The sequence below is a fragment of the Physella acuta genome, unplaced genomic scaffold (assembly GCF_028476545.2).
Source record: "Physella acuta isolate Inbredline_101_S28 unplaced genomic scaffold, ASM2847654v3 ptg000171l, whole genome shotgun sequence".
NCBI lineage: Eukaryota > Metazoa > Mollusca > Gastropoda > Physidae > Physella > Physella acuta.
The window spans coordinates 374,495-385,409 of record NW_026731690.1 but is presented as its reverse complement, the minus strand read 5'-3'; positions in this window follow the sequence as shown (position 1 = coordinate 385,409).

Here is a 10,915-nt window from a genome sequence, read left to right as displayed (position 1 = left end):
AAAATATGGGTTCTCAAAAATGGCACTTTTTTAAAATCAGTTTTTTACCAAATTTTGCTTTTTTAAAAATCGCATAAATTTTTTATTTATTAAGATATTTTTATAAAATTTGTGGAATAGAGCTTACAATTAAAAGTTCTTTCGTGACATACTCATTCCAGAAGTCTGCAATCAATAGTTAATTTCAGTTTGGACTACCTAACAAAATAAATGTATGCGTTGGTCGTAATTTACACAGTAAGCCTCTGACTATTTTTACATATTAAAGTCTTAACTCAAACAATTTTAAAGACAAACAATTAAGAAGACAAAAAAATTTTTAAAGGTAGCACTTGGTTTTCATAGACCGATTTCATCTTTTCATCCTACTTTGTGGATGTTCTGATTTTAATCATATATATATATATATATATATATATATATATATATATATATATATATATATATATATATATAGATATATATATATATATATATATATATATATATATATATATATATACATATGTTTGTTTATTTGTTTGTTTGGGGGGGGGGGGAAGTGGTGAGGGGTTGGCGCCTATTTTTGTTACTTTTGTTTGAATTTGTGTGTTTTAATACTGCTGTATTTTCTCATATATATATATATATATATATATATATATATATATATATATATATATATATATATATATATATATATATATGTATAGATGTATTTTGTTTACAAATTTCATATTTCAAATATCCTGTATTTTTATAAACTAACGTATCCGTCCCAGCGCATTGCAGCGGGGATAGGAGAACGTCTGACGAAATATATAAGAATGGTTTTATTAATGCGTTACTAATACCTACTATATTATTAGACGCGTGACCTTGTTTTCTAAAACTGAGTAATTGAAATGTAAACAATGCCTGCTATTGGATCATAAATATTGGGTTTACCTACACTACCGCATGAATGTAGGTTAATCACGCATCGAAAAAATAACACATTTCGGTGACTGTCCATGTATCAGGAACGTAAAAGGTTCTCTCGGGAGCCCCCCGATAACATTACCGCAGAGGCGCTGCGTAGGGCTCCTTAAAAATAACAGAGTGCCAATGTGCTAAAAAGATAACCCAGAGCGCCACATAGCTCCAGAAACAATGATGCCGATTGCGTCATTGCTAAAGATATACAAATCAACAGGTTTTTTTTCCTTAACACGCACAAAAGTACTTTGACGTGTTATAACATCAGTGTGACTAGTGCAATTTTTTAGCGTTACTAATGGTGTATTACTAGAAGCTTAATCTCAATTTCTGATTGGATCGTCTAAAAATAGATGCTAATTGCATCATTCGCAAAGTGACGAAACTGTTTGGATATTTTTACGGACAAAATTAAACACAATTAATAATCTAACCTTGTGTAATTTTCTGATTTAAAAAAAATGTATTACAGAGCCCTCAGTGGCTAATGTGAGCCTTTGGGATTGAAACTGAAATTTGTGTTTGCAGCCAAATCGCACCCTACCATGGCACCGGCCTGTTCGCCTGATTCAATTTAGTGAGCGACTGTAACGTCCCATCTTATCAATTGTCTATCACACTGTTTAGAAATAATGTAGTCGCCATAGCGCTCACGGAAAAAACCAGGGCGCCAAAACGCAACCTGCCGGGGGCCGCCCGTGCGAAATTAAATCCCCCAAAAAACTTCTCGGGAGTATTCATGAACACACTACAGGTTAATGATATTAAATAAAAAGCGTCGATCCGCATCTGACTTTCATTTTCATTTTTTAAAATATATCGTATGTAGAGAAGAATCGCATCCCCCCAGGGCGCAGGCCTGCAAAACTAAAAATGATTTTTACAGAAACCTCACATGGAGTGTTCTAAACAGCCCGCAAATTTTGCTGGCGATCGGATGCATGGTGTCAAACCACAATCGACTTTTTTTTAATATACCGTATGTATTGAAAGAACAAATCGCGCCCTGTATGGGCGATCGGATGAATGGTGTCAAACCGCAATCAACTTTTACTTTTATGTACCGTGTACAGAATTTTTTTCTCTCGCAGAAAACACCCCAGGAGTATCTCGAAAATTCCCAAAGTTTCGTGGCGATCGGATAAACGGCGTCAAACAGCAATCGACTTTTATATTTATATACCTTATATAGAGAGCAACCTCTCGGGTCGCCGCCTTTGCTAAATTTTAAAAAAAAATTGCTATACAGAAACCTCAACTGGAGTGTTCCAAATAATTCCCCAAAGTTTTATGGTGATCGGATGAACGGTGTGAAACCGCAATCGACTTTTATTTCGGATTCACTGTATACAGAAAAGAATTAAATCGAGCCCTGTTGGGGCGCCACTCCGGCGAATTTGAATTTTTTAACAGGAACCTTCCCAGGATTCTTCTCAACAGCTTCCCAAAATTTCGTGGTGATCGGATGAAAGTTGTAGTAATGCATAAAAACACACACTTTGCATTTTATATTTATAGATAAAGAGAAAAATCGAAACCTCCACTGGCGCCGCCCTTGCGAAAGAACAAAATTGATTTTCACAGGAATCACACATGGAGCATTCTTAACAACTTTCAAAAGTTTAAAACGAACGGATGAACGGCGCCAAACTATAATCAACTTTTATTTTTATGCACCGTATACATAGAAAAAACTAATCGAACCCTTCCAGTGCGCCACCCCTGCGAATTTGAAATATTTTTTTTTTTGCAGAAACCTCCTAAGGAGTATTCTCAACAACTACCCAAAGTTTCATGGCGATCGGTTGAAAGGTGTAGTAATGCATAAAAGACAGACACACAGACACACACACACAGACAGCGGCGAAACTACAGTGCCGCTAGACCCCGTAATGCGGGGAGGGGGGGGGGGGGCACGTCATTTAGGGGCCCACAGCCGACCATAATAAAAAAAATTATAGTTAAAAAAAATATTTTCTTGCCTTTTTTCACTTGATGGTTGTGTTGTAAAAAGATTACTGTAGCTGCGGTTTGATTATCTTTATTATATAGACACCATCCCACACTTTTGTATAATCTTTTTCCCTTTGTTTTTAAACTACTGTGAAAGCAGAGTCCTCTTTCCCCTGGTGTCCGGTAAAAAAAACACCTGGACTAAAAACCCTTGGACAAAAACACCCCGACATAAATCCCCTGGACAACCCCCCCCCCCCCCCCCCGCGATATAAAAACTTAATCTGGTCCATGCGAATGTTCATTAGAACGTCCAACAAACTGTTCACTATGAATCTTTAATTTTTTGCTTTGCATTCTGCCTTGTTGCATCTTTTGGCACGCTCAAATGACACAACGCCGTTCGCCAGATCTTTTTGCCTGACCTAACCATAGCCTTCAAAAATCAACTTTAAATTGCTTTTATTGGATTGAACGAACTCCATTCCAGAAATAATACGATTTGTGGAGAAATAAATTTGATGTTATATGTATACCATGCTTCTGTGTGCCAAGGTGGATTTTAACCAAGCTTCCGCCGATGAATCTCTTACATCTCTTGTATTTTTAAAAATGTGTTGCTTTGATCCGCACAGCTCCCACATGTGGATGACCTATATCTAAGGTGTTGTCGATGTGGATAGGCACCACGGATAAAAAATTGTTTTTTATTTAACACATTTCTGGTTGTTTAATAAGTTTATATAATTATAGTTGTTAAACTATAGACAAAAATAATATATAGCCGTCAATAGCAGTACTGGTTGCCATGGAAACCGCGAAAAGGTGTGAAAACTAACACCTTTTCAAATCGCTAAGGCTTTGTTCCCATAAGAGATTTTAAAAAGCGGATGAAAGATTTAGATTTCTCAAACCAAACTATACATTTCTACGTTTACTTATTGTGATAGCTTGTACTCAATTTTTAATACAAATTTTTACGTAAATTTATGTACAAAAATTAGGGGGTGGTGTTACATAAATATCAATATTTCCTAAAGTATTGTAGTAAACTTAATGTACAAACGTAGTTTTGTAGATGGTATCATACTGAATGCACATGGAATGTTTTATTCTTGTATGACAAAGGGTTCCAAAGCCTTAGCGATTTGAATGTTGAATTTTGAGTAAAAATGCAAAGTTGAGAAAACGTGAAAAGAAGAGCGGGAAAAGGCACGGTGCGTTTTCTCTTATAGAAAACAGAAAAAAACGTCTTGTTATATGTGGAAGAACCATTTTCTAATAACATACGCTTTGATTTATGTTGTAAGTTTTAGACAAATTTTTTCTATGTAAGCAGAAAATATGTATACAACAGGTAATGAATGTATGATTATTAAGTATTACACATCCTATCAATCGAGCGGTATTCTCAGAACAGCTATCTTCAAACCAGATCAAGTTTTGTTTGTTAGCCGGTCTTCTCACTTCAAAATAATGTCTTTCGCTACTCAAATTGTAGCTTACACAAGTTTATTGCCTTATGATAATAGCCTACAACACAACACTGGGTACAACGCTTGAGGCTAGACACGCCCCCTCCACCCCACCCCACCGCTGGATAGTGCGTGAAGAACCGATGAGACATAGATTACCAATGTTCATTCAACCGCGAATAACACATCTGTGTAGATAGGGTCAAGTACAGGGCCTAAGTGAATGCTTCTCAGCTATCCTATCTAGTATTTACATTCGGTCATTCGTTGCTACCACACCCTATACGGAGAGATGGGCATACACATTAACACATGTGTCGTATACAGTCCGGTGTAAAGCCTGATGAACGCGTTCAAGCCTATCACAGCACGCCGTAACTAGATTATAAACCGGCCGTTGGTTGAATGGCGAGAAGGGAATGAAGGGGGTAAAGGGGATGGACAGTACATTCTTCAAACTGATAGTCATGTCCATGACGCATTGTTTCAGCTTAGTATAAAGCGTACGAAACAGTGTTTAATATTGTTCCAGTGATAATCAACAGTGCATTTTTAGGCCACGTTTCAATTACTAAACTTAATGTTGTACTATAACTTAAAAGCAACAAATAGAAGAGTATACGCAAATGAGGTAAACAAACGAGACAGGCGATTGTTTTGTTTATCTAGAAACAAGATGGCTGCCTAGCACACGTGGTTAGTTGCAGCCTATCGTGAATTATTTTGATTTACTGTACTATAATATGATTGGTCAAGCGTATCAATGAATCTCTTCCCATTCATAATTTTTACGCGCATGCCCTTATATGGAGTTTGATATAAAATTTTACTTTGTAGAAAACAACTTCTATCTCACTTATTTTTAGAACTAAAGAAAAGGTCACTACACCAGCGGGTACACGAGTGCTTGGCCCTTAGATTGCTGTAAAGTTTATGGTGCCTCGCGGGCCATAAATACATGTAATACCCGTTCGAAGATAGCCGCTGTCCGCGTAGTAGTGTGAAAACTTGCCGGGGGGTACCATGTTTCACATTGCAATAAACGGATAACCGTAAGCTGTAGAAGTCCGAAATGTTCGGGTTAGATAGATAAAAGGTATTAGTATCGAATTAAGAAATAAAAATTTTGGGGAGCAAAATTACAATTTTATCGAAAACATGGGTATCTTGTTCCCTTAAATACAACTACGGTCACTCCATGATTTAGAATAGCAATTTTTTTTTAGGTAGAAACTATTTTCTTAGTCGTAAAACATTAAATTAATTTAATGTAATTGTTTTATTTTTTTGTTCACATCATCGTTATTATTTCTTTATATAAACCTCAGTGGGAGCCCTTTCCACTACAATCAAACACACACTGTTGTCGGAAAAAATTGACAAAAAAATCAAAGTCCATTGCTCGAGAGGCCGCTAGCTATTACGACGACTTTTGCTTCTTTATAGCGTTGGAAAGGGGCCCGTAATCCATTGTTATTTTACAATGTAAAATGTAAGTTTTTGTATTGGTAGAACTATTATTCTGTACTATCCTCTATTCTACAAATAATCATCAAGATTATAATAATAATTTCGCTTTTATTATGTACGTTTACTAATTTTTGTTTTACAAAATACGTAATCGTAAACGTGTATAATTTGAATTCTCTCCCTCAAATGTAAGGCTTTAGGAAAAGTAGTTAAGACTATCCCAACTTCGGTACCGATGTATAGAAGAACATCAGCGCTTTGTTGTCCCTTTTAAGTTCCTTTCTCTGCCCCCCCCCTCCCTGCTCTTAGCCTTAGTCATTCACTTCTCACAATTTATCAGACACTAGTCAGCGGATATTAATTTAATATAAGGTAAGACTATGTATTATATTATTAGTACATGAATGAATTGGAGATTTATAATTAATTAATCAATTAATAAATGACGTGTCTGGTCTTTCGTGGGTCATCAAAAAACCATGAAGTCATTTATGGATGTCCCTTAAATCAATTATGAGCTGGGCACATACAGCTGTACACGTAATCACCGTTTGTCGGTGTGGTCGAGTCGGTAAAGCTCATGGTTGCTAAACCGAAAAGTCTCGAGTTCGAACTCTCGGGCAGATGAGGCTCGTTCGCTGGGGACAGCCACTCTTCTAGGAGAGACAACTCCAAAATCAAACAACTGCTGCCTTGTAGTTTGTTCTTGGTCGGACAAAGGCTATGGAAGCAAATCCAAAAAGAAAAGCAGGCTGAAATCGGAGTTAATTGCCTCAATGGCACGTAATCCTTAATTGTGATGGAAGCATGGACGAGTCAGCAAATTCGAGTTCATACCCTTTGGCAGATAAGGCTCTATTCCCCCCCCCCCCAACACTAAAAATTAAGAACGAAGAAGAAGAAGAAAGACACCCTCACTGGGTGTCCGCACAGGGGGATAGGTGTACTACTTGAATCATCAGTCTCGCTGCATTAGGGACCTCCGCCGGGAAAGGGGGGAGCGGGATTGGCTTTATTTTTATATTTTCGCCACTGGCACCTTGATAGTGATTTTGTAAATAACTAAGAGATTTTCAAACAGTAATGATGTTATACAGTAGCTAAGACATGATCTTGCGTAAAAAAAATACATATAAGCTGAAGTGTAAAACAGAGGCAAACATTCAAGCTACTTCCATGACTTATTTCCCTTTTTTAAATTGTCAAATAGGGGTACTCAGAGTTCCTTTTAATAGATTTGTACTAAACATTTTAAAAAGTAAGTATTATGTTTTTTAAAAAGGACTTACTAAAGAATAATATTGTATAAAAAGAAAATGTATTTAAAATGAATAATATAAATACAAAAAAAAACATACAACTAAACATAACACAAAACACGAAACACCATTACTTATACAAAGCTTTCATGTTTATATTGTTTCGATCAACTTTAGAATTAGCGGTCTTATGGCAGAGATAAAATAAAACAGATTTTCAAAACAGACTAATGAACAATATATATATATATATATATATATATATATATATATATATATATATATATATATATATATATATATATATATATATATACATATACATATATATATATATATATATATATATATATATATATATATATATATATATATATATATATATATATATATATATATATATATATATATATATTTGCGGGGTGGCCCTTTTTTTCTAGTTCCGCCACTGGTCCCTAACCAATGCCGCAAAGAAGAACCGCGCATCATGAAACCCACTTCATATCTAGCGGCTTCTCGTGATAATTTTGCCGGCGATAGCGTGTGTTTGATTATAGGAAAATAGAACTCGGCCTTGACGATGGTTAAAAAATACAACTATAAATACCTTTTTAAAATATGTAAAAAATTGACGACAATTATGAGCCCCCTTTTTGGTCCCCATCCCCCGCCCCATCTGTCACAGTACACTTTGGAGGATCGGTCAAACAGTTACGTGTCCTCTATTTAGCTATCAAAGGGGGGGGGGGCGCAACGAGTCAAAGAAGTCATTCAAATTTGTAGAGTTGCCTATATTTTACACTCTAGTTTGTATGATGGATTTTATTTTTTGCGGAAGAGCGTGGTATAGTGACTGTAAAATAAAGATAATCGTACCGCAGCTACAGTGTTTTTCTTTTACAAACCAAATATCAAGGCAAAAATGCACGAAAATTAAACTCAAAATTAAAAAAAAATAATAATTATGATTAGCCGTGGGCCCCTTAACGGCCTACCCCCCCCCTGTTAGGGACCCGAAATCCATTGTACATTTTTCAATGTTAATATGTGTTTGTGATGGTGGTTGAATTTGTATCATGTACTATCTTGTATCCTACAAATAATAAAAAATAATATAATACTAGAAACTTCAGTTTTAAATACGTTTACTTGTTCTTGCTTTTACGAGAAATATCATAGTAAACTTTTAAGGCCTATACTTTGAATCATCCCCTGAGTAAGTTTTACAATGGGCGACGCTGACGTACATAAGCGTTTTGTTGTCTCTTTCAAGTTTTTTTCCGAGCCGACCCCCATCCCATCCCTCTTTCTTAGCCTCGCAAGTATAGAGTAGATCAAATTATCGTTTATAAACTACTTCCTAACCGTACGATTCACCACTTCAGCACATTTTGTCAGACACTAGACACAGCACTAGTCAACTGATATTAATTTACTTGCATAGTATTAGGCACATTTAATTCACAAAACAGGGAAGGTAAGATTATTTTTTATATAATTATTTAGAAATTAATTAGAACGTTTAGAATTAATTGAACATTATTAATAGTCAATTACTATTTATAAATGACGACATTGAGGTGGGGGTGTGTGAGGGTCTGGCTTTCTGTTAGTCGTTTAAATATGTGTCATTTTTCGATTTCCCCCCCCCCCCCCCCCATAAATCAAAAGGTTATCCGACGCGTGAGCTGGCCACATAGGCCTACAGTTCTACATGTGAAAACAATTTTTCTGTCTATTATGCATTACTGCATCATTCACCCAATCGCCATGAAAACTTGGGAAGCTGTTGAGTACAGCCCCGCAAAGGTTTCTGTCATAGGCCTAACATTTCTTTACATATTGGAGTGGGGACGCCTAACGGAAATATGTGATTTAGCGCCTAAAGATTCTGCATAAGCAGATGAAGTTACTACTTGAATCCACCGGCGGCAGTGTCATCCTGAGCGCCGTCGCCGAGGGACTTACAGTATGCCTTGGCGTGTTTAGTTGGTAGTGTGGAGAAACCCGCGCCCTAAGATCCAATGAACTGCCGACATTGTTAACATGGAAAACAGAGCACACAGTTGGTAACGTTTTGATGAAAGCCTCATACAAATCAGCGTCAGTTTGGTGTGTTGGACTAGATTTAGAGTCCGTGCTTCTCACTTGGAAAACTGAATGGGGCCAGCTCGTGTGTTGAAAAACATCTGATGTATTCGTGTACCAGATGGAAATTTTTTTTTATTATAGTATTTATAGAGCGACCCTTGTTTTCCATATATATATATATATATATATATATATATATATATATATATATATATATATATATATATATATATATATATATATATATATATATATATATATATATATATATATATATATATATAATGCTGGGAAAATATTGAACCTACCCTCCAAGTGACGTTTCTGGCTAAGCCACTGCAAAAGTCCGCTTATATTTTTCAGACCTGTACCTACCTGACTAGCAAAATGGCGCGGTCAAATAGCAGATCTTTGACTGATAGCCCGAAGGTCTCGTGTTCGGACTAGTGACTGTAGAATGTCTCTGAGTCCACCCAGCTCTATGGAAAGTAAAAGTGGCTAGGCATAATGCTGCAGACATTATTTTTCATATGTAGAGGTCATGGAAATATATGTACTTTACTTATTACCTTACAGAACGTAAACCTCTTAATGACCTCCCTATAAAAGGGAATGTATTTTACATAAGTGAGCACCCGGACTTCTTGTCTTTCCAGCATTAAGTTTAAGTAAGGCTACACGAAACTAAATTATTTTTTTTTTACTTTTTACTGCATTTTTACTTTCTCGTATACAGAGTATAGAGAAAGTATTGTAATCGGGTACAAAAATCACAAGAAATTTTGACAGTTTTTACCGTTTTACTCCTTAGTCATTCATCACATCCGGAATATAGAGGACTTATTTTAATCGTGCAACAATTATAAATCCAGGTTTAATAAAATTTTGGTGTTTTATGAAGTCGGAAAAACTGGATTATTCAATTCTGTCCGCGCGTGTGTTTGTGTAAACACGATCACTTGAGTACCTTTACAGCTAGGTTGATGAATTTTCACATTTAAGTATTATATCAAAATCGTAGATCCGTAACAACTTTTGAGCGATTTCCGATAACCGGAAGTGAAACTTTTTCTATTTTCAAAAGCTTATAACTTGAGTACTATTTCAGATAGATAAATCAAATTTCACACGCTAGTAATAGATCTAATTCTCTGCCTTCTGTCTAATTTTGAGCAATTTTCGTTGACCGCAAGCAGTAATTTTCGCTATTTACAATTTCTCAAAAAAAACGCATGTGAATTTATAAAGTATTAATAATATTTCGCACTATTATACACATTTTATTTGGCGTTCATTTGTGCAATTCTTTTTAAAAAAGTTTAAGTATTTATAATGGATTAAAAATCATGTCTACATCCCAAGTTGCCATCCCTTGTTTTTATATAAGAATATTTGGGAAAGTTTAGGGAAGATCACTCCCGGTTTTGTTTGTGATATTTTGCGGTGTGATTTGTGAGTTATATATAAGCTTAACATTTTATTATATGTATAAAGGCCTAAGTGGGGCCCGAATGTTTTTGTTTTTTTACAATGATGGGGTCCTATAGGCTAAGGAAACAAATAACATCTTCCTGTGGTAGAGGTCTTGGAAAAGTAAAAATATATAATTTTTCTGTTAATACATCTGCATATTTTCAACAACTGTTTCAAATTAATATTTAATTAAGTCATATGAACATGTGAATGTAGGGTGACACTGACCTCAACTCT